This window comes from Microcebus murinus, unplaced genomic scaffold (genome assembly GCF_040939455.1).
Source record: "Microcebus murinus isolate Inina unplaced genomic scaffold, M.murinus_Inina_mat1.0 scaf067_hap2_Mmur4.0, whole genome shotgun sequence".
Taxonomy (NCBI): domain Eukaryota; kingdom Metazoa; phylum Chordata; class Mammalia; order Primates; family Cheirogaleidae; genus Microcebus; species Microcebus murinus.
In genome coordinates this window covers 15,752-41,270 of record NW_027439013.1, presented here as the reverse complement: position 1 = coordinate 41,270, position 25,519 = coordinate 15,752, and the positions used below count along the sequence as shown (strand labels likewise).

Below are 25,519 nucleotides of genomic sequence, written 5' to 3'. Positions count from 1 at the left end.
TGCCATGGCGTCAGCCTAGCTCACAGCAACCTCAATCTCCGGGCTCAAGCAATCCTGCTGCCTCAGCCTCCCGAGTAGTTGGGACTACAGGCATGCACCACCACGCCCGGCTGTGTTTTTCTATATATATTAGTTGGCCAATTAATTTCTTTCTATTTTTAGTAGAGACGGGGTCTCGCTCTTGCTCAGGCTGGTTTCGAACTCCTGACCTGGAGCAATCCGCCCGCCTCGGCCTCCCAGAGAGCTAGGATTACAGGCGTGAGCCACCGCGCCCGGCCCCCCCTGTGTTCTTATTCATATACCTCTCAGGTTGTTCCAGCGTATTGTGGGGGTACCAATGTTAAGGTCGGGTGCCTTGCCCTCTCCAAGCCTCCCCCCTCGGGTCAGAGCTTCAAGTGCGCCCATCCCCCAGTCGGTGCGCACCCACCCCATGCCTAATGGATGTGTATGCCCCTCCCCTCCCCCCACCCGCCCGACACCCACCCGATGAAGGTGATTCCTCTCTGTCCACTTAGGCGTCCATCCGTTCGTACCAATTTGCTGGTGAGCGCGCTCACGTGGTGCTCGTGTGTCCATTCTTGGGATACCTGGCTTACTGGAACGGGTACCAGCTCTGGCCAGGAGAACACGAGAGGCGCCCTCTCACCGCTGCTCCTCACAGCCGAATGGCACTCCGTGGTGTCCACGCGCCACATTTTATTCATGCACTCCTGGATGGATGGGCACTCGGGTCGCTTCCACGTCTTTGCGATTGTGAATTGTGCCCTAACTGTAACCCTAACCCTTACCCAGCCCGTCTCCTCTGCCCCTGCCTGACGCACTCCTCCCCGGCCAGGCCCGTCACTGTCCTGGGCCCCCGCCTGTCCGGCTCCTCCCCGCCCGGCCTGTCACCGTCCTCTGCCCCTGCCTGACATGGTCCTTCCCGCCCGCCCGGCCTCTCACCGTCCTCGGCCCCTGCCTGACCGGCTCCTCCGTCGCCTGGGCCTTCCAAGGGCTTGGTGTGGACGCTGCTTCCAGGAAGCCCTCCAGGAACCCGGCAGCAGGGTGGCCGCAGCAGTCTCCAGCAGCCGTCCCTAAGTCGCTTGAGTGCGGGGGACGTGCCCCCGCTGTGCCGCGGGGGCCCAGCCTGGTGTCTTCCCTGAGGCCCTGGGGCTGCCGGCTGGGCTGCCGCTCCCCACAAGGGGAGAGCCGCGGAGGTGGGGACCGCCTCCTGATGGGGACGTACACGCAGCTCTCCACGTCGGATTCCGGGGCTCTCTGTCCTGCCCGAAGGCCCAGCTGGCCTGCGGGTCCTTAGAGTGGCAAAAACATCCGAAAACTGAGATTGAGGGTCCGGTGGGTGTCTGCACTTTTGTGCTGGGCACCCCAGGGAGGCCCGGGGGCTGGCTGGACAACGTGGTCTGCTGGGCGGGGGGGTTGGAGGAGCAACTGATGCCCTTTGCACTTTGGGTAGCAAGAGTCTGAGGTGTCTCTGAGCCCTGTGCCCTGGGGGGGGGGCGGGGGGGAGGAGGAGGAGGAGGAGGAGGAGGAGGTGGGAAGGGCCGGGGCCTGCAGTCCTGTTCCCGGGGTGGCACGGCAAGTGGCTTCTTCCACAGGCTGCTTGGCCTGGGCTCCCTGCACCTGGGCCTTTGGAGGACCGGCCCTGTGCTTGCCAACACTTCCTGCAGGGACCCAGAGCTGGGAGGTGGCATCTCTCAGCCCTGGGTCGGGCAGAGCCCCAGCGGGCCATGCCCACAACCTCTCTCAGCACCGGTCCCCCAGAAGGCTCCTTTGGGACCAGGATTCTCTTGCGGTGACTCTTTAAGGTCTGGCCCCTGGATGGAGGGGCACCAGGAGTAGAGGAGCAGGAAGGGGAAGGGGGTGGCCATGCGAGGGGACACTTTGAGGCCAAGTCCCAGCTTCAGCCTGATCCTCCTGGGAACCCCGCTCTGAGACAAGGAGCCGGGCTTCGCATTCCCACAGCAGCCAGTCGTGGGCTGAGGACACCTGGGGCGTTGGGAACTCCCTGGCTTCTCCTTGGTTTAACGTCTAGAGCTGCTTGTGAATCGCGCCGCCACACACACCCGAGCGCAGGTGTCTTCCGCACAGACTGCGGGCCTCGCTCTTCTGAATGCCGCTAGCTCGCCACCCACCCACGGGTGAACCTGGTCAGGGTGCTTTCTCTCAGGGGCAGACTCTTTTCCGGGCGGGCTACCGGTGTCTCTGTTTGCTCGTTTCTTGCTTCCATTTCGGGAAAGTCTTCCTTGCTGGGTGTGGAAATCTCCTATGCCTTCCCTCGCCTATTCTGTCAGCTTTCAAATTCTCTTTCAGTTGCCACCCTCACAGATGGATTAGGAAACTCTTTCCGGTGCACTCATTAGTGAAATGACCTCCAGGAAGCTGGAATCCAATATCTAATGGCCGATTTTTAGCGAGTCCACACGCCAGGGTGGTCGGGGTCCAATGCAGCCCCGGCCAGGCCCAGGCCCCTTGGACTGGGCCACAGGAGGACACGGAGGAGGGTCCCGGCCCCCACGAAGCGGTGCCGGCAGTTCTCCACGGGCTTGGGCGTTTTCCAGAGGTAGGAGATGGAGGGGACTGATTTCTTCAGCGCCCCCCAAACCACGCCACCCCACCCCACCCATGGGACACATCCCCAGAGAGAGACGCCCCATACACTGGCTGTGCCCCAGCCCTGGCCCCGGGGAATAGGCGGCAGCCCACCCACAGGGCGAGGGGGGGGCGCAGCTGAAAGGGGTTGTGGGGGAGGGCGGCCCCTGGCTGGGGTCAAAGGGCGAGCGTCCCGCGGCGTGCGCAGTCAGCGGCAGGCAGCGACGCGCTGGGGGTGGGCAGCGGGTAGGTGAAGGAGGCCGGGCGAGGAGACGAGGGGGGCTGGGAGGGCTCCACCTTGGCGAGTCCAGCCGTGGAGGCGCATCTTGTGTGAGTGTGAGTGAGTGTGAGTGTGTGTGTGTGTGTAGAGAGAGACAGCCCCCCGCCCCGCCCCGCCCCGCCCATCACCCCCGTCCCTGGGAGCCCGCGGGACCCGGCCGGCGAACTCAACCGGCCCGGCCCGGCGCGGGGCCTGGGGCGGGAGGCGGCGGCGGGGAAGCCCAGAGAGGCTCGGCTTCTCGAGCGGGGCAGGGGCGCCCTCCGCCGCCGTCTAGGGCCACACCACCCTGAACGCCCCCGATCTCGTCTGGTCTCGGAAGCTAAGCAGGGTCGGGCCTGGTTAGTACTTGGATGGGAGACCGCCTGGGAATACCGGGTGCCACAGGCTGCTGCTTTTTTTTTTTTTTTTTTTTTTTTTTTTGCCTCTTGTTCTGTCCCCTTTCTGGGAGCGTGGCGGCGGCCCGCGGTGGGGGTCACCCCCACCCTCAGCGCCCGCCCGCGTTGCCTGGCGCCCCAGCCCGCACCGTGGGGCCTCCTCTTGTCCCAAGCCGCGACACCGCCGCCACGCGGCAGCATGCGTGGCATCTGGACTGTCAGGTCTCAGACCAAAGGTCTGCTCTGTGGGAACCGACACGCTGGAGGAAACCTTGAGAGTCTGAGAGGGGAGGGAGTTCCAGAAGAAGGCCAGGATGTCATTTTGAGGGAGCATGTGACCAGAACTCGTCCCGTTGCTTTTGGGGTTCTATGGGCTACACGCAGGAATCTTTGGTGGTGGCACCTGATGTTGGGGGATCCGGAGTCACACCCAGACCTGCTCCACAGGCCTCCTTTTACTTTTCTCTTCGGATTCATTATTTTTAAAAAGTGTCTCTTACCTCTATGATTGCATTTTCTTTTCTCTCTCTCTTCAAGCAGATGATGGGAGTACAAGTATTCAGGTGACATGTGTTGCCCGTGCCCCCCTCCCCCCTGTGTTCTTTTTTTTTTTTTTTTTTTTGAGACAGAGTCTCGTTTTGCTGCCCAGGCTAGAGTGAGTGCCATGGCGTCAGCCTAGCTCACAGCAACCTCAATCTCCGGGCTCAAGCAATCCTGCTGCCTCAGCCTCCCGAGTAGTTGGGACTACAGGCATGCACCACCACGCCCGGCTGTGTTTTTCTATATATATTAGTTGGCCAATTAATTTCTTTCTATTTTTAGTAGAGACGGGGTCTCGCTCTTGCTCAGGCTGGTTTCGAACTCCTGACCTGGAGCAATCCGCCCGCCTCGGCCTCCCAGAGAGCTAGGATTACAGGCGTGAGCCACCGCGCCCGGCCCCCCCTGTGTTCTTATTCTTATACCTCTCAGGTTGTTCCAGCGTATTGTGGGGGTACCAATGTTAAGGTCGGGTGCCTTGCCCTCTCCAAGCCTCCCCCCTCGGGTCAGAGCTTCAAGTGCGCCCATCCCCCAGTCGGTGCGCACCCACCCCATGCCTAATGGATGTGTATGCCCCTCCCCTCCCCCCACCCGCCCGACACCCACCCGATGAAGGTGATTCCTCTCTGTCCACTTAGGCGTCCATCCGTTCGTACCAATTTGCTGGTGAGCGCGCTCACGTGGTGCTCGTGTGTCCATTCTTGGGATACCTGGCTTACTGGAACGGGTACCAGCTCTGGCCAGGAGAACACGAGAGGCGCCCTCTCACCGCTGCTCCTCACAGCCGAATGGCACTCCGTGGTGTCCACGCGCCACATTTTATTCATGCACTCCTGGATGGATGGGCACTCGGGTCGCTTCCACGTCTTTGCGATTGTGAATTGTGCCCTAACTGTAACCCTAACCCTTACCCAGCCCGTCTCCTCTGCCCCTGCCTGACGCACTCCTCCCCGGCCAGGCCCGTCACTGTCCTGGGCCCCCGACTGACCGGCTCCTCCCCGCCCGGCCTGTCACCGTCCTCTGCCCCTGCCTGACATGCTCCTTCCCGCCCACCCGGCCTCTCACCGTCCTCGGCCCCTGCCTGACCGGCTCCTCCGTCGCCTGGGCCTTCCAAGGGCTTGGTGTGGACGCTGCTTCCAGGAAGCCCTCCAGGAACCCGGCAGCAGGGTGGCCGCAGCAGTCTCCAGCAGCCGTCCCTAAGTCGCTTGAGTGCGGGGGACGTGCCCCCGCTGTGCCGCGGGGGCCCAGCCTGGTGTCTTCCCTGAGGCCCTGGGGCTGCCGGCTGGGCTGCCGCTCCCCACAAGGGGAGAGCCGCGGAGGTGGGGACCGCCTCCTGATGGGGACGTACACGCAGCTCTCCACGTCGGATTCCGGGGCTCTCTGTCCTGCCCGAAGGCCCAGCTGGCCTGCGGGTCCTTAGAGTGGCAAAAACATCCGAAAACTGAGATTGAGGGTCCGGTGGGTGTCTGCACTTTTGTGCTGGGCACCCCAGGGAGGCCCGGGGGCTGGCTGGACAACGTGGTCTGCTGGGCGGGGGGGTTGGAGGAGCAACTGATGCCCTTTGCACTTTGGGTAGGAAGAGTCTGAGGTGTCTCTGAGCCCTGTGCCCTGGGGGGGGGGGCGGGGGGGAGGAGGAGGAGGAGGAGGAGGAGGAGGTGGGAAGGGCCGGGGCCTGCAGTCCTGTTCCCGGCGTGGCACGGCAAGTGGCTTCTTCCACAGGCTGCTTGGCCTGGGCTCCCTGCACCTGGGCCTTTGGAGGACCGGCCCTGTGCTTGCCAACACTTCCTGCAGGGACCCAGAGCTGGGAGGTGGCATCTCTCAGCCCTGGGTCGGGCAGAGCCCCAGCGGGCCATGCCCACAACCTCTCTCAGCACCGGTCCCCCAGAAGGCTCCTTTGGGACCAGGATTCTCTTGCGGTGACTCTTTAAGGTCTGGCCCCTGGATGGAGGGGCACCAGGAGTAGAGGAGCAGGAAGGGGAAGGGGGTGGCCATGCGAGGGGACACTTTGAGGCCAAGTCCCAGCTTCAGCCTGATCCTCCTGGGAACCCCGCTCTGAGACAAGGAGCCGGGCTTCGCATTCCCACAGCAGCCAGTCGTGGGCTGAGGACACCTGGGGCGTTGGGAACTCCCTGGCTTCTCCTTGGTTTAACGTCTAGAGCTGCTTGTGAATCGCGCCGCCACACACACCCGAGCGCAGGTGTCTTCCGCACAGACTGCGGGCCTCGCTCTTCTGAATGCCGCTAGCTCACCACCCACCCACGGGTGAACCTGGTCAGGGTGCTTTCTCTCAGGGGCAGACTCTTTTCCGGGCGGGCTACCGGTGTCTCTGTTTGCTCGTTTCTTTCTTCCATTTCGGGAAAGTCTTCCTTGCTGGGTGTGGAAATCTCCTATGCCTTCCCTCACCTATTCTGTCAGCTTTCAAATTCTCTTTCAGTTGCCACCCTCACAGATGGATTAGGAAACTCTTTCCGGTGCACTCATTAGTGAAATGACCTCCAGGAAGCTGGAATCCAATATCTAATGGCCGATTTTTAGCGAGTCCACACGCCAGGGTGGTCGGGGTCCAATGCAGCCCCGGCCAGGCCCAGGCCCCTTGGACTGGGCCACAGGAGGACACGGAGGAGGGTCCCGGCCCCCACGAAGCGGTGCCGGCAGTTCTCCACGGGCTTGGGCGTTTTCCAGAGGTAGGAGATGGAGGGGACTGATTTCTTCAGCGCCCCCCAAACCACGCCACCCCATCCCACCCATGGGACACATCCCCAGAGAGAGACGCCCCATACACTGGCTGTGCCCCAGCCCTGGCCCGGGGGAATAGGCGGCAGCCCACCCACAGGGCGAGGGGGGGGGCACAGCTGAAAGGGGTTGTGGGGGAGGGCGGCCCCTGGCTGGGGTCAAAGGGCGAGCGTCCCGCGTGTGCGCAGTCAGCGGCAGGCAGCGACGCCCTGGGGGTGGGCAGCGGGTAGGTGAAGGAGGCCGGGCGAGGAGACGAGGGGGGCTGGGAGGGCTCCACCTTGGCGAGTCCAGCCGTGGAGGCGCATCTTGTGTGAGTGTGAGTGAGTGTGAGTGTGTGTGTGTGTGTGTGTATAGAGAGACAGCCCCCCGCCCCGCCCCGCCCCGCCCCGCCCATCACCCCCGTCCCTGGGAGCCCGCGGGACCCGGCCGGCGAACTCAACCGGCCCGGCCCGGCGCGGGGCCTGGGGCGGGAGGCGGCGGCGGGGAAGCCCAGAGAGGCTCGGCTTCTTGAGCGGGGCAGGGGCGCCCTCCGCCGCCGTCTAGGGCCACACCACCCTGAACGCCCCCGATCTCCTCTGGTCTCGGAAGCTAAGCAGGGTCGGGCCTGGTTAGTACTTGGATGGGAGACCGCCTGGGAATACCGGGTGCCACAGGCTGCTGCTTTTTTTTTTTTTTTTTTTTGCCTCTTTTCTGTCCCCTTTCTGGGAGCGTGGCGGCGGCCCGGGGTGGGGGTCACCCCCACCCTCAGCGCTCGCCCGCGGTGCCTGGCGCCCCAGCCCGCACCGTGGGGCCTCCTCTTGTCCCAAGCCGCGACACCGCCGCCACGCGGCAGCATGCGTGGCATCTGGACTGTCAGGTCTCAGACCAAAGGTCTGCTCTGTGGGAACCGACACGCTGGAGGAAACCTTGAGAGTCTGAGAGGGGAGGGAGTTCCAGAAGAAGGCCAGGATGTCATTTTGAGGGAGTATGTGACCAGAACTCGTCCCGTTGCTTTTGGGGTTCTATGGGCTACACGCAGAAATCTTTGGTGGTGGCACCTGATGTTGGGGGATCCGGAGTCACACCCAGACCTGCTCCACAGGCCTCCTTTTACTTTTCTCTTCGGATTCATTATTTTTAAAAAGTGTCTCTTACCTCTATGATTGCATTTTCTTTTCTCTCTCTCTTCAAGCAGATGATGGGAGTACAAGTATTCAGGTGACATGTGTTGCCCGTGCCCCCCTCCCCCCTGTGTTCTTTTTTTTTTTTTTTTTTTGAGACAGAGTCTCGTTTTGCTGCCCAGGCTAGAGTGAGTGCCATGGCGTCAGCCTAGCTCACAGCAACCTCAATCTCCGGGCTCAAGCAATCCTGCTGCCTCAGCCTCCCGAGTAGTTGGGACTACAGGCATGCACCACCACGCCCGGCTGTGTTTTTCTATATATATTAGTTGGCCAATTAATTTCTTTCTATTTTTAGTAGAGACGGGGTCTCGCTCTTGCTCAGGCTGGTTTCGAACTCCTGACCTGGAGCAATCCGCCCGCCTCGGCCTCCCAGAGAGCTAGGATTACAGGCGTGAGCCACCGCGCCCGGCCCCCCCTGTGTTCTTATTCATATACCTCTCAGGTTGTTCCAGCGTATTGTGGGGGTACCAATGTTAAGGTCGGGTGCCTTGCCCTCTCCAAGCCTCCCCCCTCGGGTCAGAGCTTCAAGTGCGCCCATCCCCCAGTCGGTGCGCACCCACCCCATGCCTAATGGATGTGTATGCCCCTCCCCTCCCCCCACCCGCCCGACACCCACCCGATGAAGGTGATTCCTCTCTGTCCACTTAGGCGTCCATCCGTTCGTACCAATTTGCTGGTGAGCGCGCTCACGTGGTGCTCGTGTGTCCATTCTTGGGATACCTGGCTTACTGGAACGGGTACCAGCTCTGGCCAGGAGAACACGAGAGGCGCCCTCTCACCGCTGCTCCTCACAGCCGAATGGCACTCCGTGGTGTCCACGCGCCACATTTTATTCATGCACTCCTGGATGGATGGGCACTCGGGTCGCTTCCACGTCTTTGCGATTGTGAATTGTGCCCTAACTGTAACCCTAACCCTTACCCAGCCCGTCTCCTCTGCCCCTGCCTGACGCACTCCTCCCCGGCCAGGCCCGTCACTGTCCTGGGCCCCCGCCTGTCCGGCTCCTCCCCGCCCGGCCTGTCACCGTCCTCTGCCCCTGCCTGACATGGTCCTTCCCGCCCGCCCGGCCTCTCACCGTCCTCGGCCCCTGCCTGACCGGCTCCTCCGTCGCCTGGGCCTTCCAAGGGCTTGGTGTGGACGCTGCTTCCAGGAAGCCCTCCAGGAACCCGGCAGCAGGGTGGCCGCAGCAGTCTCCAGCAGCCGTCCCTAAGTCGCTTGAGTGCGGGGGACGTGCCCCCGCTGTGCCGCGGGGGCCCAGCCTGGTGTCTTCCCTGAGGCCCTGGGGCTGCCGGCTGGGCTGCCGCTCCCCACAAGGGGAGAGCCGCGGAGGTGGGGACCGCCTCCTGATGGGGACGTACACGCAGCTCTCCACGTCGGATTCCGGGGCTCTCTGTCCTGCCCGAAGGCCCAGCTGGCCTGCGGGTCCTTAGAGTGGCAAAAACATCCGAAAACTGAGATTGAGGGTCCGGTGGGTGTCTGCACTTTTGTGCTGGGCACCCCAGGGAGGCCCGGGGGCTGGCTGGACAACGTGGTCTGCTGGGCGGGGGGGTTGGAGGAGCAACTGATGCCCTTTGCACTTTGGGTAGCAAGAGTCTGAGGTGTCTCTGAGCCCTGTGCCCTGTGGGGGGGGCAGGGGGAGGAGGAGGAGGAGGTGGGAAGGGCCGGGGCCTGCAGTCCTGTTCCCGGGGTGGCACGGCAAGTGGCTTCTTCCACAGGCTGCTTGGCCTGGGCTCCCTGCACCTGGGCCTTTGGAGGACCGGCCCTGTGCTTGCCAACACTTCCTGCAGGGACCCAGAGCTGGGAGGTGGCATCTCTCAGCCCTGGGTCGGGCAGAGCCCCAGCGGGCCATGCCCACAACCTCTCTCAGCACCGGTCCCCCAGAAGGCTCCTTTGGGACCAGGATTCTCTTGCGGTGACTCTTTAAGGTCTGGCCCCTGGATGGAGGGGCACCAGGAGTAGAGGAGCAGGAAGGGGAAGGGGGTGGCCATGCGAGGGGACACTTTGAGGCCAAGTCCCAGCTTCAGCCTGATCCTCCTGGGAACCCCGCTCTGAGACAAGGAGCCGGGCTTCGCATTCCCACAGCAGCCAGTCGTGGGCTGAGGACACCTGGGGCGTTGGGAACTCCCTGGCTTCTCCTTGGTTTAACGTCTAGAGCTGCTTGTGAATCGCGCCGCCACACACACCCGAGCGCAGGTGTCTTCCGCACAGACTGCGGGCCTCGCTCTTCTGAATGCCGCTAGCTCGCCACCCACCCACGGGTGAACCTGGTCAGGGTGCTTTCTCTCAGGGGCAGACTCTTTTCCGGGCGGGCTACCGGTGTCTCTGTTTGCTCGTTTCTTGCTTCCATTTCGGGAAAGTCTTCCTTGCTGGGTGTGGAAATCTCCTATGCCTTCCCTCGCCTATTCTGTCAGCTTTCAAATTCTCTTTCAGTTGCCACCCTCACAGATGGATTAGGAAACTCTTTCCGGTGCACTCATTAGTGAAATGACCTCCAGGAAGCTGGAATCCAATATCTAATGGCCGATTTTTAGCGAGTCCACACGCCAGGGTGGTCGGGGTCCAATGCAGCCCCGGCCAGGCCCAGGCCCCTTGGACTGGGCCACAGGAGGACACGGAGGAGGGTCCCGGCCCCCACGAAGCGGTGCCGGCAGTTCTCCACGGGCTTGGGCGTTTTCCAGAGGTAGGAGATGGAGGGGACTGATTTCTTCAGCGCCCCCCAAACCACGCCACCCCACCCCACCCATGGGACACATCCCCAGAGAGAGACGCCCCATACACTGGCTGTGCCCCAGCCCTGGCCCCGGGGAATAGGCGGCAGCCCACCCACAGGGCGAGGGGGGGGGCGCAGCTGAAAGGGGTTGTGGGGGAGGGCGGCCCCTGGCTGGGGTCAAAGGGCGAGCGTCCCGCGGCGTGCGCAGTCAGCGGCAGGCAGCGACGCGCTGGAGGTGGGCAGCGGGTAGGTGAAGGAGGCCGGGCGAGGAGACGAGGGGGGCTGGGAGGGCTCCACCTTGGCGAGTCCAGCCGTGGAGGCGCATCTTGTGTGAGTGTGAGTGAGTGTGAGTGTGTGTGTGTGTGTAGAGAGAGACAGCCCCCCGCCCCGCCCCGCCCCGCCCATCACCCCCGTCCCTGGGAGCCCGCGGGACCCGGCCGGCGAACTCAACCGGCCCGGCCCGGCGCGGGGCCTGGGGCGGGAGGCGGCGGCGGGGAAGCCCAGAGAGGCTCGGCTTCTCGAGCGGGGCAGGGGCGCCCTCCGCCGCCGTCTAGGGCCACACCACCCTGAACGCCCCCGATCTCGTCTGGTCTCGGAAGCTAAGCAGGGTCGGGCCTGGTTAGTACTTGGATGGGAGACCGCCTGGGAATACCGGGTGCCACAGGCTGCTGCTTTTTTTTTTTTTTTTTTTTTTTTTTTTGCCTCTTGTTCTGTCCCCTTTCTGGGAGCGTGGCGGCGGCCCGCGGTGGGGTTCACCCCCACCCTCAGCGCCCGCCCGCGTTGCCTGGCGCCCCAGCCCGCACCGTGGGGCCTCCTCTTGTCCCAAGCCGCGACACCGCCGCCACGCGGCAGCATGCGTGGCATCTGGACTGTCAGGTCTCAGACCAAAGGTCTGCTCTGTGGGAACCGACACGCTGGAGGAAACCTTGAGAGTCTGAGAGGGGAGGGAGTTCCAGAAGAAGGCCAGGATGTCATTTTGAGGGAGCATGTGACCAGAACTCGTCCCGTTGCTTTTGGGGTTCTATGGGCTACACGCAGGAATCTTTGGTGGTGGCACCTGATGTTGGGGGATCCGGAGTCACACCCAGACCTGCTCCACAGGCCTCCTTTTACTTTTCTCTTCGGATTCATTATTTTTAAAAAGTGTCTCTTACCTCTATGATTGCATTTTCTTTTCTCTCTCTCTTCAAGCAGATGATGGGAGTACAAGTATTCAGGTGACATGTGTTGCCCGTGCCCCCCTCCCCCCTGTGTTCTTTTTTTTTTTTTTTTTTTTTGAGACAGAGTCTCGTTTTGCTGCCCAGGCTAGAGTGAGTGCCATGGCGTCAGCCTAGCTCACAGCAACCTCAATCTCCGGGCTCAAGCAATCCTGCTGCCTCAGCCTCCCGAGTAGTTGGGACTACAGGCATGCACCACCACGCCCGGCTGTGTTTTTCTATATATATTAGTTGGCCAATTAATTTCTTTCTATTTTTAGTAGAGACGGGGTCTCGCTCTTGCTCAGGCTGGTTTCGAACTCCTGACCTGGAGCAATCCGCCCGCCTCGGCCTCCCAGAGAGCTAGGATTACAGGCGTGAGCCACCGCGCCCGGCCCCCCCTGTGTTCTTATTCTTATACCTCTCAGGTTGTTCCAGCGTATTGTGGGGGTACCAATGTTAAGGTCGGGTGCCTTGCCCTCTCCAAGCCTCCCCCCTCGGGTCAGAGCTTCAAGTGCGCCCATCCCCCAGTCGGTGCGCACCCACCCCATGCCTAATGGATGTGTATGCCCCTCCCCTCCCCCCACCCGCCCGACACCCACCCGATGAAGGTGATTCCTCTCTGTCCACTTAGGCGTCCATCCGTTCGTACCAATTTGCTGGTGAGCGCGCTCACGTGGTGCTCGTGTGTCCATTCTTGGGATACCTGGCTTACTGGAACGGGTACCAGCTCTGGCCAGGAGAACACGAGAGGCGCCCTCTCACCGCTGCTCCTCACAGCCGAATGGCACTCCGTGGTGTCCACGCGCCACATTTTATTCATGCACTCCTGGATGGATGGGCACTCGGGTCGCTTCCACGTCTTTGCGATTGTGAATTGTGCCCTAACTGTAACCCTAACCCTTACCCAGCCCGTCTCCTCTGCCCCTGCCTGACGCACTCCTCCCCGGCCAGGCCCATCACTGTCCTGGGCCCCCGACTGACCGGCTCCTCCCCGCCCGGCCTGTCACCGTCCTCTGCCCCTGCCTGACATGCTCCTTCCCGCCCACCCGGCCTCTCACCGTCCTCGGCCCCTGCCTGACCGGCTCCTCCGTCGCCTCGGCCTTCCAAGGGCTTGGTGTGGACGCTGCTTCCAGGAAGCCCTCCAGGAACCCGGCAGCAGGGTGGCCGCAGCAGTCTCCAGCAGCCGTCCCTAAGTCGCTTGAGTGCGGGGGACGTGCCCCCGCTGTGCCGCGGGGGCCCAGCCTGGTGTCTTCCCTGAGGCCCTGGGGCTGCCGGCTGGGCTGCCGCTCCCCACAAGGGGAGAGCCGCGGAGGTGGGGACCGCCTCCTGATGGGGACGTACACGCAGCTCTCCACGTCGGATTCCGGGGCTCTCTGTCCTGCCCGAAGGCCCAGCTGGCCTGCGGGTCCTTAGAGTGGCAAAAACATCCGAAAACTGAGATTGAGGGTCCGGTGGGTGTCTGCACTTTTGTGCTGGGCACCCCAGGGAGGCCCGGGGGCTGGCTGGACAACGTGGTCTGCTGGGCGGGGGGGTTGGAGGAGCAACTGATGCCCTTTGCACTTTGGGTAGCAAGAGTCTGAGGTGTCTCTGAGCCCTGTGCCCTGGGGGGGGGGGCGGGGGGGAGGAGGAGGAGGAGGAGGAGGAGGAGGTGGGAAGGGCCGGGGCCTGCAGTCCTGTTCCCGGGGTGGCACGGCAAGTGGCTTCTTCCACAGGCTGCTTGGCCTGGGCTCCCTGCACCTGGGCCTTTGGAGGACCGGCCCTGTGCTTGCCAACACTTCCTGCAGGGACCCAGAGCTGGGAGGTGGCATCTCTCAGCCCTGGGTCGGGCAGAGCCCCAGCGGGCCATGCCCACAACCTCTCTCAGCACCGGTCCCCCAGAAGGCTCCTTTGGGACCAGGATTCTCTTGCGGTGACTCTTTAAGGTCTGGCCCCTGGATGGAGGGGCACCAGGAGTAGAGGAGCAGGAAGGGGAAGGGGGTGGCCATGCGAGGGGACACTTTGAGGCCAAGTCCCAGCTTCAGCCTGATCCTCCTGGGAACCCCGCTCTGAGACAAGGAGCCGGGCTTCGCATTCCCACAGCAGCCAGTCGTGGGCTGAGGACACCTGGGGCGTTGGGAACTCCCTGGCTTCTCCTTGGTTTAACGTCTAGAGCTGCTTGTGAATCGCGCCGCCACACACACCCGAGCGCAGGTGTCTTCCGCACAGACTGCGGGCCTCGCTCTTCTGAATGCCGCTGGCTCGCCACCCACCCACGGGTGAACCTGGTCAGGGTGCTTTCTCTCAGGGGCAGACTCTTTTCCGGGCGGGCTACCGGTGTCTCTGTTTGCTCGTTTCTTTCTTCCATTTCGGGAAAGTCTTCCTTGCTGGGTGTGGAAATCTCCTATGCCTTCCCTCACCTATTCTGTCAGCTTTCAAATTCTCTTTCAGTTGCCACCCTCACAGATGGATTAGGAAACTCTTTCCGGTGCACTCATTAGTGAAATGACCTCCAGGAAGCTGGAATCCAATATCTAATGGCCGATTTTTAGCGAGTCCACACGCCAGGGTGGTCGGGGTCCAATGCAGCCCCGGCCAGGCCCAGGCCCCTTGGACTGGGCCACAGGAGGACACGGAGGAGGGTCCCGGCCCCCACGAAGCGGTGCCGGCAGTTCTCCACGGGCTTGGGCGTTTTCCAGAGGTAGGAGATGGAGGGGACTGATTTCTTCAGCGCCCCCCAAACCACGCCACCCCATCCCACCCATGGGACACATCCCCAGAGAGAGACGCCCCATACACTGGCTGTGCCCCAGCCCTGGCCCGGGGGAATAGGCGGCAGCCCACCCACAGGGCGAGGGGGGGGGCGCAGCTGAAAGGGGTTGTGGGGGAGGGCGGCCCCTGGCTGGGGTCAAAGGGCGAGCGTCCCGCGCGTGCGCAGTCAGCGGCAGGCAGCGACGCGCTGGGGGTGGGCAGCGGGTAGGTGAAGGAGGCCGGGCGAGGAGACGAGGGGGGCTGGGAGGGCTCCACCTTGGCGAGTCCAGCCGTGGAGGCGCATCTTGTGTGAGTGTGAGTGAGTGTGAGTGTGTGTGTGTGTGTATAGAGAGACAGCCCCCCGCCCCGCCCCGCCCCGCCCCGCCCATCACCCCCGTCCCTGGGAGCCCGCGGGACCCGGCCGGCGAACTCAACCGGCCCGGCCCGGCGCGGGGCCTGGGGCGGGAGGCGGCGGCGGGGAAGCCCAGAGAGGCTCGGCTTCTTGAGCGGGGCAGGGGCGCCCTCCGCCGCCGTCTAGGGCCACACCACCCTGAACGCCCCCGATCTCCTCTGGTCTCGGAAGCTAAGCAGGGTCGGGCCTGGTTAGTACTTGGATGGGAGACCGCCTGGGAATACCGGGTGCCACAGGCTGCTGCTTTTTTTTTTTTTTTTTTTTGCCTCTTTTCTGTCCCCTTTCTGGGAGCGTGGCGGCGGCCCGGGGTGGGGGTCACCCCCACCCTCAGCGCTCGCCCGCGGTGCCTGGCGCCCCAGCCCGCACCGTGGGGCCTCCTCTTGTCCCAAGCCGCGACACCGCCGCCACGCGGCAGCATGCGTGGCATCTGGACTGTCAGGTCTCAGACCAAAGGTCTGCTCTGTGGGAACCGACACGCTGGAGGAAACCTTGAGAGTCTGAGAGGGGAGGGAGTTCCAGAAGAAGGCCAGGATGTCATTTTGAGGGAGTATGTGACCAGAACTCGTCCCGTTGCTTTTGGGGTTCTATGGGCTACACGCAGGAATCTTTGGTGGTGGCACCTGATGTTGGGGGATCCGGAGTCACACCCAGACCTGCTCCACAGGCCTCCTTTTACTTTTCTCTTCGGATTCATTATTTTTAAAAAGTGTCTCTTACCTCTATGATTGCATTTTCTTTTCTCTCTCTCTTCAAGCAGATGATGGGAGTACAAGTATTCAGGTGACATGTGTTGCCCGTGCCCCCCTCCCCCCTGTGTTCTTTTTTTTTTTTTTTTTTTGAGACAGAGTCTCGTTTTGCTGCCCAGGCTAGAGTGAGTGCCATGGCGTCAGCCTAGCTCACAGCAACCTCAATCTCCGGGCTCAAGCAATCCTGCTGCCTCAGCCTCCCGAGTAGTTGGGACTACAGGCATGCACCACCACGCCCGGCTGTGTTTTTCTATATATATTAGTTGGCCAATTAATTTCTTTCTATTTTTAGTAGAGACGGGGTCTCGCTCTTGCTCAGGCTGGTTTCGAACTCCTGACCTGGAGCAATCCGCCCGCCTCGGCCTCCCAGAGAGCTAGGATTACAGGCGTGAGCCACCGCGCCCGGCCCCCCCTGTGTTCTTATTCATATACCTCTCAGGTTGTTCCAGCGTATTGTGGGGGTACCAATGTTAAGGTCGGGTGCCTTGCCCTCTCCAAGCCTCCCCCCTCGGGTCAGAGCTTCAAGTGCGCCCATCCCCCAGTCGGTGCGCACCCACCCCATGCCTAATGGATGTGTATGCCCCTCCCCTCCCCCCACCCGCCCGACACCCACCCGATGAAGGTGATTCCTCTCTGTCCACTTAGGCGTCCATCCGTTCGTACCAATTTGCTGGTGAGCGCGCTCACGTGGTGCTCGTGTGTCCATTCTTGGGATACCTGGCTTACTGGAACGGGTACCAGCTCTGGCCAGGAGAACACGAGAGGCGCCCTCTCACCGCTGCTCCTCACAGCCGAATGGCACTCCGTGGTGTCCACGCGCCACATTTTATTCATGCACTCCTGGATGGATGGGCACTCGGGTCGCTTCCACGTCTTTGCGATTGTGAATTGTGCCCTAACTGTAACCCTAACCCTTACCCAGCCCGTCTCCTCTGCCCCTGCCTGACGCACTCCTCCCCGGCCAGGCCCGTCACTGTCCTGGGCCCCCGCCTGTCCGGCTCCTCCCCGCCCGGCCTGTCACCGTCCTCTGCCCCTGCCTGACATGGTCCTTCCCGCCCGCCCGGCCTCTCACCGTCCTCGGCCCCTGCCTGACCGGCTCCTCCGTCGCCTGGGCCTTCCAAGGGCTTGGTGTGGACGCTGCTTCCAGGAAGCCCTCCAGGAACCCGGCAGCAGGGTGGCCGCAGCAGTCTCCAGCAGCCGTCCCTAAGTCGCTTGAGTGCGGGGGACGTGCCCCCGCTGTGCCGCGGGGGCCCAGCCTGGTGTCTTCCCTGAGGCCCTGGGGCTGCCGGCTGGGCTGCCGCTCCCCACAAGGGGAGAGCCGCGGAGGTGGGGACCGCCTCCTGATGGGGACGTACACGCAGCTCTCCACGTCGGATTCCGGGGCTCTCTGTCCTGCCCGAAGGCCCAGCTGGCCTGCGGGTCCTTAGAGTGGCAAAAACATCCGAAAACTGAGATTGAGGGTCCGGTGGGTGTCTGCACTTTTGTGCTGGGCACCCCAGGGAGGCCCGGGGGCTGGCTGGACAACGTGGTCTGCTGGGCGGGGGGGTTGGAGGAGCAACTGATGCCCTTTGCACTTTGGGTAGCAAGAGTCTGAGGTGTCTCTGAGCCCTGTGCCCTGTGGGGGGGGCAGGGGGAGGAGGAGGAGGAGGTGGGAAGGGCCGGGGCCTGCAGTCCTGTTCCCGGGGTGGCACGGCAAGTGGCTTCTTCCACAGGCTGCTTGGCCTGGGCTCCCTGCACCTGGGCCTTTGGAGGACCGGCCCTGTGCTTGCCAACACTTCCTGCAGGGACCCAGAGCTGGGAGGTGGCATCTCTCAGCCCTGGGTCGGGCAGAGCCCCAGCGGGCCATGCCCACAACCTCTCTCAGCACCGGTCCCCCAGAAGGCTCCTTTGGGACCAGGATTCTCTTGCGGTGACTCTTTAAGGTCTGGCCCCTGGATGGAGGGGCACCAGGAGTAGAGGAGCAGGAAGGGGAAGGGGGTGGCCATGCGAGGGGACACTTTGAGGCCAAGTCCCAGCTTCAGCCTGATCCTCCTGGGAACCCCGCTCTGAGACAAGGAGCCGGGCTTCGCATTCCCACAGCAGCCAGTCGTGGGCTGAGGACACCTGGGGCGTTGGGAACTCCCTGGCTTCTCCTTGGTTTAACGTCTAGAGCTGCTTGTGAATCGCGCCGCCACACACACCCGAGCGCAGGTGTCTTCCGCACAGACTGCGGGCCTCGCTCTTCTGAATGCCGCTAGCTCGCCACCCACCCACGGGTGAACCTGGTCAGGGTGCTTTCTCTCAGGGGCAGACTCTTTTCCGGGCGGGCTACCGGTGTCTCTGTTTGCTCGTTTCTTGCTTCCATTTCGGGAAAGTCTTCCTTGCTGGGTGTGGAAATCTCCTATGCCTTCCCTCGCCTATTCTGTCAGCTTTCAAATTCTCTTTCAGTTGCCACCCTCACAGATGGATTAGGAAACTCTTTCCGGTGCACTCATTAGTGAAATGACCTCCAGGAAGCTGGAATCCAATATCTAATGGCCGATTTTTAGCGAGTCCACACGCCAGGGTGGTCGGGGTCCAATGCAGCCCCGGCCAGGCCCAGGCCCCTTGGACTGGGCCACAGGAGGACACGGAGGAGGGTCCCGGCCCCCACGAAGCGGTGCCGGCAGTTCTCCACGGGCTTGGGCGTTTTCCAGAGGTAGGAGATGGAGGGGACTGATTTCTTCAGCGCCCCCCAAACCACGCCACCCCACCCCACCCATGGGACACATCCCCAGAGAGAGACGCCCCATACACTGGCTGTGCCCCAGCCCTGGCCCCGGGGAATAGGCGGCAGCCCACCCACAGGGCGAGGGGGGGGGCGCAGCTGAAAGGGGTTGTGGGGGAGGGCGGCCCCTGGCTGGGGTCAAAGGGCGAGCGTCCCGCGGCGTGCGCAGTCAGCGGCAGGCAGCGACGCGCTGGAGGTGGGCAGCGGGTAGGTGAAGGAGGCCGGGCGAGGAGACGAGGGGGGCTGGGAGGGCTCCACCTTGGCGAGTCCAGCCGTGGAGGCGCATCTTGTGTGAGTGTGAGTGAGTGTGAGTGTGTGTGTGTGTGTAGAGAGAGACAGCCCCCCGCCCCGCCCCGCCCCGCCCATCACCCCCGTCCCTGGGAGCCCGCGGGACCCGGCCGGCGAACTCAACCGGCCCGGCCCGGCGCGGGGCCTGGGGCGGGAGGCGGCGGCGGGGAAGCCCAGAGAGGCTCGGCTTCTCGAGCGGGGCAGGGGCGCCCTCCGCCGCCGTCTAGGGCCACACCACCCTGAACGCCCCCGATCTCGTCTGGTCTCGGAAGCTAAGCAGGGTCGGGCCTGGTTAGTACTTGGATGGGAGACCGCCTGGGAATACCGGGTGCCACAGGCTGCTGCTTTTTTTTTTTTTTTTTTTTTTTTTTTTGCCTCTTGTTCTGTCCCCTTTCTGGGAGCGTGGCGGCGGCCCGCGGTGGGGTTCACCCCCACCCTCAGCGCCCGCCCGCGTTGCCTGGCGCCCCAGCCCGCACCGTGGGGCCTCCTCTTGTCCCAAGCCGCGACACCGCCGCCACGCGGCAGCATGCGTGGCATCTGGACTGTCAGGTCTCAGACCAAAGGTCTGCTCTGTGGGAACCGACACGCTGGAGGAAACCTTGAGAGTCTGAGAGGGGAGGGAGTTCCAGAAGAAGGCCAGGATGTCATTTTGAGGGAGCATGTGACCAGAACTCGTCCCGTTGCTTTTGGGGTTCTATGGGCTACACGCAGGAATCTTTGGTGGTGGCACCTGATGTTGGGGGATCCGGAGTCACACCCAGACCTGCTCCACAGGCCTCCTTTTACTTTTCTCTTCGGATTCATTATTTTTAAAAAGTGTCTCTTACCTCTATGATTGCATTTTCTTTTCTCTCTCTCTTCAAGCAGATGATGGGAGTACAAGTATTCAGGTGACATGTGTTGCCCGTGCCCCCCTCCCCCCTGTGTTCTTTTTTTTTTTTTTTTTTTTTGAGACAGAGTCTCGTTTTGCTGCCCAGGCTAGAGTGAGTGCCATGGCGTCAGCCTAGCTCACAGCAACCTCAATCTCCGGGCTCAAGCAATCCTGCTGCCTCAGCCTCCCGAGTAGTTGGGACTACAGGCATGCACCACCACGCCCGGCTGTGTTTTTCTATATATATTAGTTGGCCAATTAATTTCTTTCTATTTTTAGTAGAGACGGGGTCTCGCTCTTGCTCAGGCTGGTTTCGAACTCCTGACCTGGAGCAATCCGCCCGCCTCGGCCTCCCAGAGAGCTAGGATTACAGGCGTGAGCCACCGCGCCCGGCCCCCCCTGTGTTCTTATTCTTATACCTCTCAGGTTGTTCCAGCGTATTGTGGGGGTACCAATGTTAAGGTCGGGTGCCTTGCCCTCTCCAAGCCTCCCCCCTCGGGTCAGAGCTTCAAGTGCGCCCATCCCCCAGTCGGTGCGCACCCACCCCATGCCTAATGGATGTGTATGCCCCTCCCCTCCCCCCACCCGCCCGACACCCACCCGATGAAGGTGATTCCTCTCTGTCCACTTAGGCGTCCATCCGTTCGTACCAATTTGCTGGTGAGCGCGCTCACGTGGTGCTCGTGTGTCCATTCTTGGGATACCTGGCTTACTGGAACGGGTACCAGCTCTGGCCAGGAGAACACGAGAGGCGCCCTCTCACCGCTGCTCCTCACAGCCGAATGGCACTCCGTGGTGTCCACGCGCCACATTTTATTCATGCACTCCTGGATGGATGGGCACTCGGGTCGCTTCCACGTCTTTGCGATTGTGAATTGTGCCCTAACTGTAACCCTAACCCTTACCCAGCCCGTCTCCTCTGCCCCTGCCTGACGCACTCCTCCCCGGCCAGGCCCGTCACTGTCCTGGGCCCCCGACTGACCGGCTCCTCCCCGCCCGGCCTGTCACCGTCCTCTGCCCCTGCCTGACATGCTCCTTCCCGCCCACCCGGCCTCTCACCGTCCTCGGCCCCTGCCTGACCGGCTCCTCCGTCGCCTCGGCCTTCCAAGGGCTTGGTGTGGACGCTGCTTCCAGGAAGCCCTCCAGGAACCCGGCAGCAGGGTGGCCGCAGCAGTCTCCAGCAGCCGTCCCTAAGTCGCTTGAGTGCGGGGGACGTGCCCCCGCTGTGCCGCGGGGGCCCAGCCTGGTGTCTTCCCTGAGGCCCTGGGGCTGCCGGCTGGGCTGCCGCTCCCCACAAGGGGAGAGCCGCGGAGGTGGGGACCGCCTCCTGATGGGGACGTACACGCAGCTCTCCACGTCGGATTCCGGGGCTCTCTGTCCTGCCCGAAGGCCCAGCTGGCCTGCGGGTCCTTAGAGTGGCAAAAACATCCGAAAACTGAGATTGAGGGTCCGGTGGGTGTCTGCACTTTTGTGCTGGGCACCCCAGGGAGGCCCGGGGGCTGGCTGGACAACGTGGTCTGCTGGGCGGGGGGGTTGGAGGAGCAACTGATGCCCTTTGCACTTTGGGTAGCAAGAGTCTGAGGTGTCTCTGAGCCCTGTGCCCTGGGGGGGGGGGCGGGGGGGAGGAGGAGGAGGAGGAGGAGGAGGAGGTGGGAAGGGCCGGGGCCTGCAGTCCTGTTCCCGGGGTGGCACGGCAAGTGGCTTCTTCCACAGGCTGCTTGGCCTGGGCTCCCTGCACCTGGGCCTTTGGAGGACCGGCCCTGTGCTTGCCAACACTTCCTGCAGGGACCCAGAGCTGGGAGGTGGCATCTCTCAGCCCTGGGTCGGGCAGAGCCCCAGCGGGCCATGCCCACAACCTCTCTCAGCACCGGTCCCCCAGAAGGCTCCTTTGGGACCAGGATTCTCTTGCGGTGACTCTTTAAGGTCTGGCCCCTGGATGGAGGGGCACCAGGAGTAGAGGAGCAGGAAGGGGAAGGGGGTGGCCATGCGAGGGGACACTTTGAGGCCAAGTCCCAGCTTCAGCCTGATCCTCCTGGGAACCCCGCTCTGAGACAAGGAGCCGGGCTTCGCATTCCCACAGCAGCCAGTCGTGGGCTGAGGACACCTGGGGCGTTGGGAACTCCCTGGCTTCTCCTTGGTTTAACGTCTAGAGCTGCTTGTGAATCGCGCCGCCACACACACCCGAGCGCAGGTGTCTTCCGCACAGACTGCGGGCCTCGCTCTTCTGAATGCCGCTGGCTCGCCACCCACCCACGGGTGAACCTGGTCAGGGTGCTTTCTCTCAGGGGCAGACTCTTTTCCGGGCGGGCTACCGGTGTCTCTGTTTGCTCGTTTCTTTCTTCCATTTCGGGAAAGTCTTCCTTGCTGGGTGTGGAAATCTCCTATGCCTTCCCTCACCTATTCTGTCAGCTTTCAAATTCTCTTTCAGTTGCCACCCTCACAGATGGATTAGGAAACTCTTTCCGGTGCACTCATTAGTGAAATGACCTCCAGGAAGCTGGAATCCAATATCTAATGGCCGATTTTTAGCGAGTCCACACGCCAGGGTGGTCGGGGTCCAATGCAGCCCCGGCCAGGCCCAGGCCCCTTGGACTGGGCCACAGGAGGACACGGAGGAGGGTCCCGGCCCCCACGAAGCGGTGCCGGCAGTTCTCCACGGGCTTGGGCGTTTTCCAGAGGTAGGAGATGGAGGGGACTGATTTCTTCAGCGCCCCCCAAACCACGCCACCCCATCCCACCCATGGGACACATCCCCAGAGAGAGACGCCCCATACACTGGCTGTGCCCCAGCCCTGGCCCGGGGGAATAGGCGGCAGCCCACCCACAGGGCGAGGGGGGGGGCGCAGCTGAAAGGGGTTGTGGGGGAGGGCGGCCCCTGGCTGGGGTCAAAGGGCGAGCGTCCCGCGCGTGCGCAGTCAGCGGCAGGCAGCGACGCGCTGGGGGTGGGCAGCGGGTAGGTGAAGGAGGCCGGGCGAGGAGACGAGGGGGGCTGGGAGGGCTCCACCTTGGCGAGTCCAGCCGTGGAGGCGCATCTTGTGTGAGTGTGAGTGAGTGTGAGTGTGTGTGTGTGTGTATAGAGAGACAGCCCCCCGCCCCGCCCCGCCCCGCCCCGCCCATCACCCCCGTCCCTGGGAGCCCGCGGGACCCGGCCGGCGAACTCAACCGGCCCGGCCCGGCGCGGGGCCTGGGGCGGGAGGCGGCGGCGGGGAAGCCCAGAGAGGCTCGGCTTCTTGAGCGGGGCAGGGGCGCCCTCCGCCGCCGTCTAGGGCCACACCACCCTGAACGCCCCCGATCTCCTCTGGTCTCGGAAGCTAAGCAGGGTCGGGCCTGGTTAGTACTTGGATGGGAGACCGCCTGGGAATACCGGGTGCCACAGGCTGCTGCTTTTTTTTTTTTTTTTTTTTGCCTCTTTTCTGTCCCCTTTCTGGGAGCGTGGCGGCGGCCCGGGGTGGGGGTCACCCCCACCCTCAGCGCTCGCCCGCGGTGCCTGGCGCCCCAGCCCGCACCGTGGGGCCTCCTCTTGTCCCAAGCCGCGACACCGCCGCCACGCGGCAGCATGCGTGGCATCTGGACTGTCAGGTCTCAGACCAAAGGTCTGCTCTGTGGGAACCGACACGCTGGAGGAAACCTTGAGAGTCTGAGAGGGGAGGGAGTTCCAGAAGAAGGCCAGGATGTCATTTTGAGGGAGTATGTGACCAGAACTCGTCCCGTTGCTTTTGGGGTTCTATGGGCTACACGCAGGAATCTTTGGTGGTGGCACCTGATGTTGGGGGATCCGGAGTCACACCCAGACCTGCTCCACAGGCCTCCTTTTACTTTTCTCTTCGGATTCATTATTTTTAAAAAGTGTCTCTTACCTCTATGATTGCATTTTCTTTTCTCTCTCTCTTCAAGCAGATGATGGGAGTACAAGTATTCAGGTGACATGTGTTGCCCGTGCCCCCCTCCCCCCTGTGTTCTTTTTTTTTTTTTTTTTTTGAGACAGAGTCTCGTTTTGCTGCCCAGGCTAGAGTGAGTGCCATGGCGTCAGCCTAGCTCACAGCAACCTCAATCTCCGGGCTCAAGCAATCCTGCTGCCTCAGCCTCCCGAGTAGTTGGGACTACAGGCATGCACCACCACGCCCGGCTGTGTTTTTCTATATATATTAGTTGGCCAATTAATTTCTTTCTATTTTTAGTAGAGACGGGGTCTCGCTCTTGCTCAGGCTGGTTTCGAACTCCTGACCTGGAGCAATCCGCCCGCCTCGGCCTCCCAGAGAGCTAGGATTACAGGCGTGAGCCACCGCGCCCGGCCCCCCCTGTGTTCTTATTCATATACCTCTCAGGTTGTTCCAGCGTATTGTGGGGGTACCAATGTTAAGGTCGGGTGCCTTGCCCTCTCCAAGCCTCCCCCCTCGGGTCAGAGCTTCAAGTGCGCCCATCCCCCAGTCGGTGCGCACCCACCCCATGCCTAATGGATGTGTATGCCCCTCCCCTCCCCCCACCCGCCCGACACCCACCCGATGAAGGTGATTCCTCTCTGTCCACTTAGGCGTCCATCCGTTCGTACCAATTTGCTGGTGAGCGCGCTCACGTGGTGCTCGTGTGTCCATTCTTGGGATACCTGGCTTACTGGAACGGGTCCCAGCTCTGGCCAGGAGAACACGAGAGGCGCCCTCTCACCGCTGCTCCTCACAGCCGAATGGCACTCCGTGGTGTCCACGCGCCACATTTTATTCATGCACTCCTGGATGGATGGGCACTCGGGTCGCTTCCACGTCTTTGCGATTGTGAATTGTGCCCTAACTGTAACCCTAACCCTTACCCAGCCCGTCTCCTCTGCCCCTGCCTGACGCACTCCTCCCCGGCCAGGCCCGTCACTGTCCTGGGCCCCCGCCTGTCCGGCTCCTCCCCGCCCGGCCTGTCACCGTCCTCTGCCCCTGCCTGACATGGTCCTTCCCGCCCGCCCGGCCTCTCACCGTCCTCGGCCCCTGCCTGACCGGCTCCTCCGTCGCCTGGGCCTTCCAAGGGCTTGGTGTGGACGCTGCTTCCAGGAAGCCCTCCAGGAACCCGGCAGCAGGGTGGCCGCAGCAGTCTCCAGCAGCCGTCCCTAAGTCGCTTGAGTGCGGGGGACGTGCCCCCGCTGTGCCGCGGGGGCCCAGCCTGGTGTCTTCCCTGAGGCCCTGGGGCTGCCGGCTGGGCTGCCGCTCCCCACAAGGGGAGAGCCGCGGAGGTGGGGACCGCCTCCTGATGGGGACGTACACGCAGCTCTCCACGTCGGATTCCGGGGCTCTCTGTCCTGCCCGAAGGCCCAGCTGGCCTGCGGGTCCTTAGAGTGGCAAAAACATCCGAAAACTGAGATTGAGGGTCCGGTGGGTGTCTGCACTTTTGTGCTGGGCACCCCAGGGAGGCCCGGGGGCTGGCTGGACAACGTGGTCTGCTGGGCGGGGGGGTTGGAGGAGCAACTGATGCCCTTTGCACTTTGGGTAGCAAGAGTCTGAGGTGTCTCTGAGCCCTGTGCCCTGTGGGGGGGGCAGGGGGAGGAGGAGGAGGAGGTGGGAAGGGCCGGGGCCTGCAGTCCTGTTCCCGGGGTGGCACGGCAAGTGGCTTCTTCCACAGGCTGCTTGGCCTGGGCTCCCTGCACCTGGGCCTTTGGAGGACCGGCCCTGTGCTTGCCAACACTTCCTGCAGGGACCCAGAGCTGGGAGGTGGCATCTCTCAGCCCTGGGTCGGGCAGAGCCCCAGCGGGCCATGCCCACAACCTCTCTCAGCACCGGTCCCCCAGAAGGCTCCTTTGGGACCAGGATTCTCTTGCGGTGACTCTTTAAGGTCTGGCCCCTGGATGGAGGGGCACCAGGAGTAGAGGAGCAGGAAGGGGAAGGGGGTGGCCATGCGAGGGGACACTTTGAGGCCAAGTCCCAGCTTCAGCCTGATCCTCCTGGGAACCCCGCTCTGAGACAAGGAGCCGGGCTTCGCATTCCCACAGCAGCCAGTCGTGGGCTGAGGACACCTGGGGCGTTGGGAACTCCCTGGCTTCTCCTTGGTTTAACGTCTAGAGCTGCTTGTGAATCGCGCCGCCACACACACCCGAGCGCAGGTGTCTTCCGCACAGACTGCGGGCCTCGCTCTTCTGAATGCCGCTAGCTCGCCACCCACCCACGGGTGAAC

At 62.9% G+C, this 25,519-nt stretch overlaps 6 non-coding genes across 6 annotated transcripts; all 6 read left to right on the top strand.

Moving 5' to 3' along the window:
- Positions 1-3,137: 3,137 nt before the first annotated feature.
- Positions 3,138-3,256, top strand: LOC142869276 (5S ribosomal RNA). Its single transcript, XR_012917969.1, has one exon. It is a non-coding gene; the product is annotated as a 5S ribosomal RNA (ribosomal RNA).
- A 3,794-nt stretch (positions 3,257-7,050) lies between these two features.
- On the top strand, positions 7,051-7,169 carry LOC142869285 (5S ribosomal RNA). The gene has a single exon (XR_012917978.1). It is a non-coding gene; the product is annotated as a 5S ribosomal RNA (ribosomal RNA).
- Positions 7,170-10,931: 3,762 nt separating this feature from the next.
- Positions 10,932-11,050, top strand: LOC142869292 (5S ribosomal RNA). Its single transcript, XR_012917985.1, has one exon. It is a non-coding gene; the product is annotated as a 5S ribosomal RNA (ribosomal RNA).
- A 3,791-nt stretch (positions 11,051-14,841) lies between these two features.
- On the top strand, positions 14,842-14,960 carry LOC142869284 (5S ribosomal RNA). The gene has a single exon (XR_012917977.1). It is a non-coding gene; the product is annotated as a 5S ribosomal RNA (ribosomal RNA).
- Positions 14,961-18,722: 3,762 nt separating this feature from the next.
- Positions 18,723-18,841, top strand: LOC142869291 (5S ribosomal RNA). The gene has a single exon (XR_012917984.1). It is a non-coding gene; the product is annotated as a 5S ribosomal RNA (ribosomal RNA).
- A 3,791-nt stretch (positions 18,842-22,632) lies between these two features.
- On the top strand, positions 22,633-22,751 carry LOC142869283 (5S ribosomal RNA). Its single transcript, XR_012917975.1, has one exon. It is a non-coding gene; the product is annotated as a 5S ribosomal RNA (ribosomal RNA).
- Positions 22,752-25,519: the final 2,768 nt, after the last annotated feature.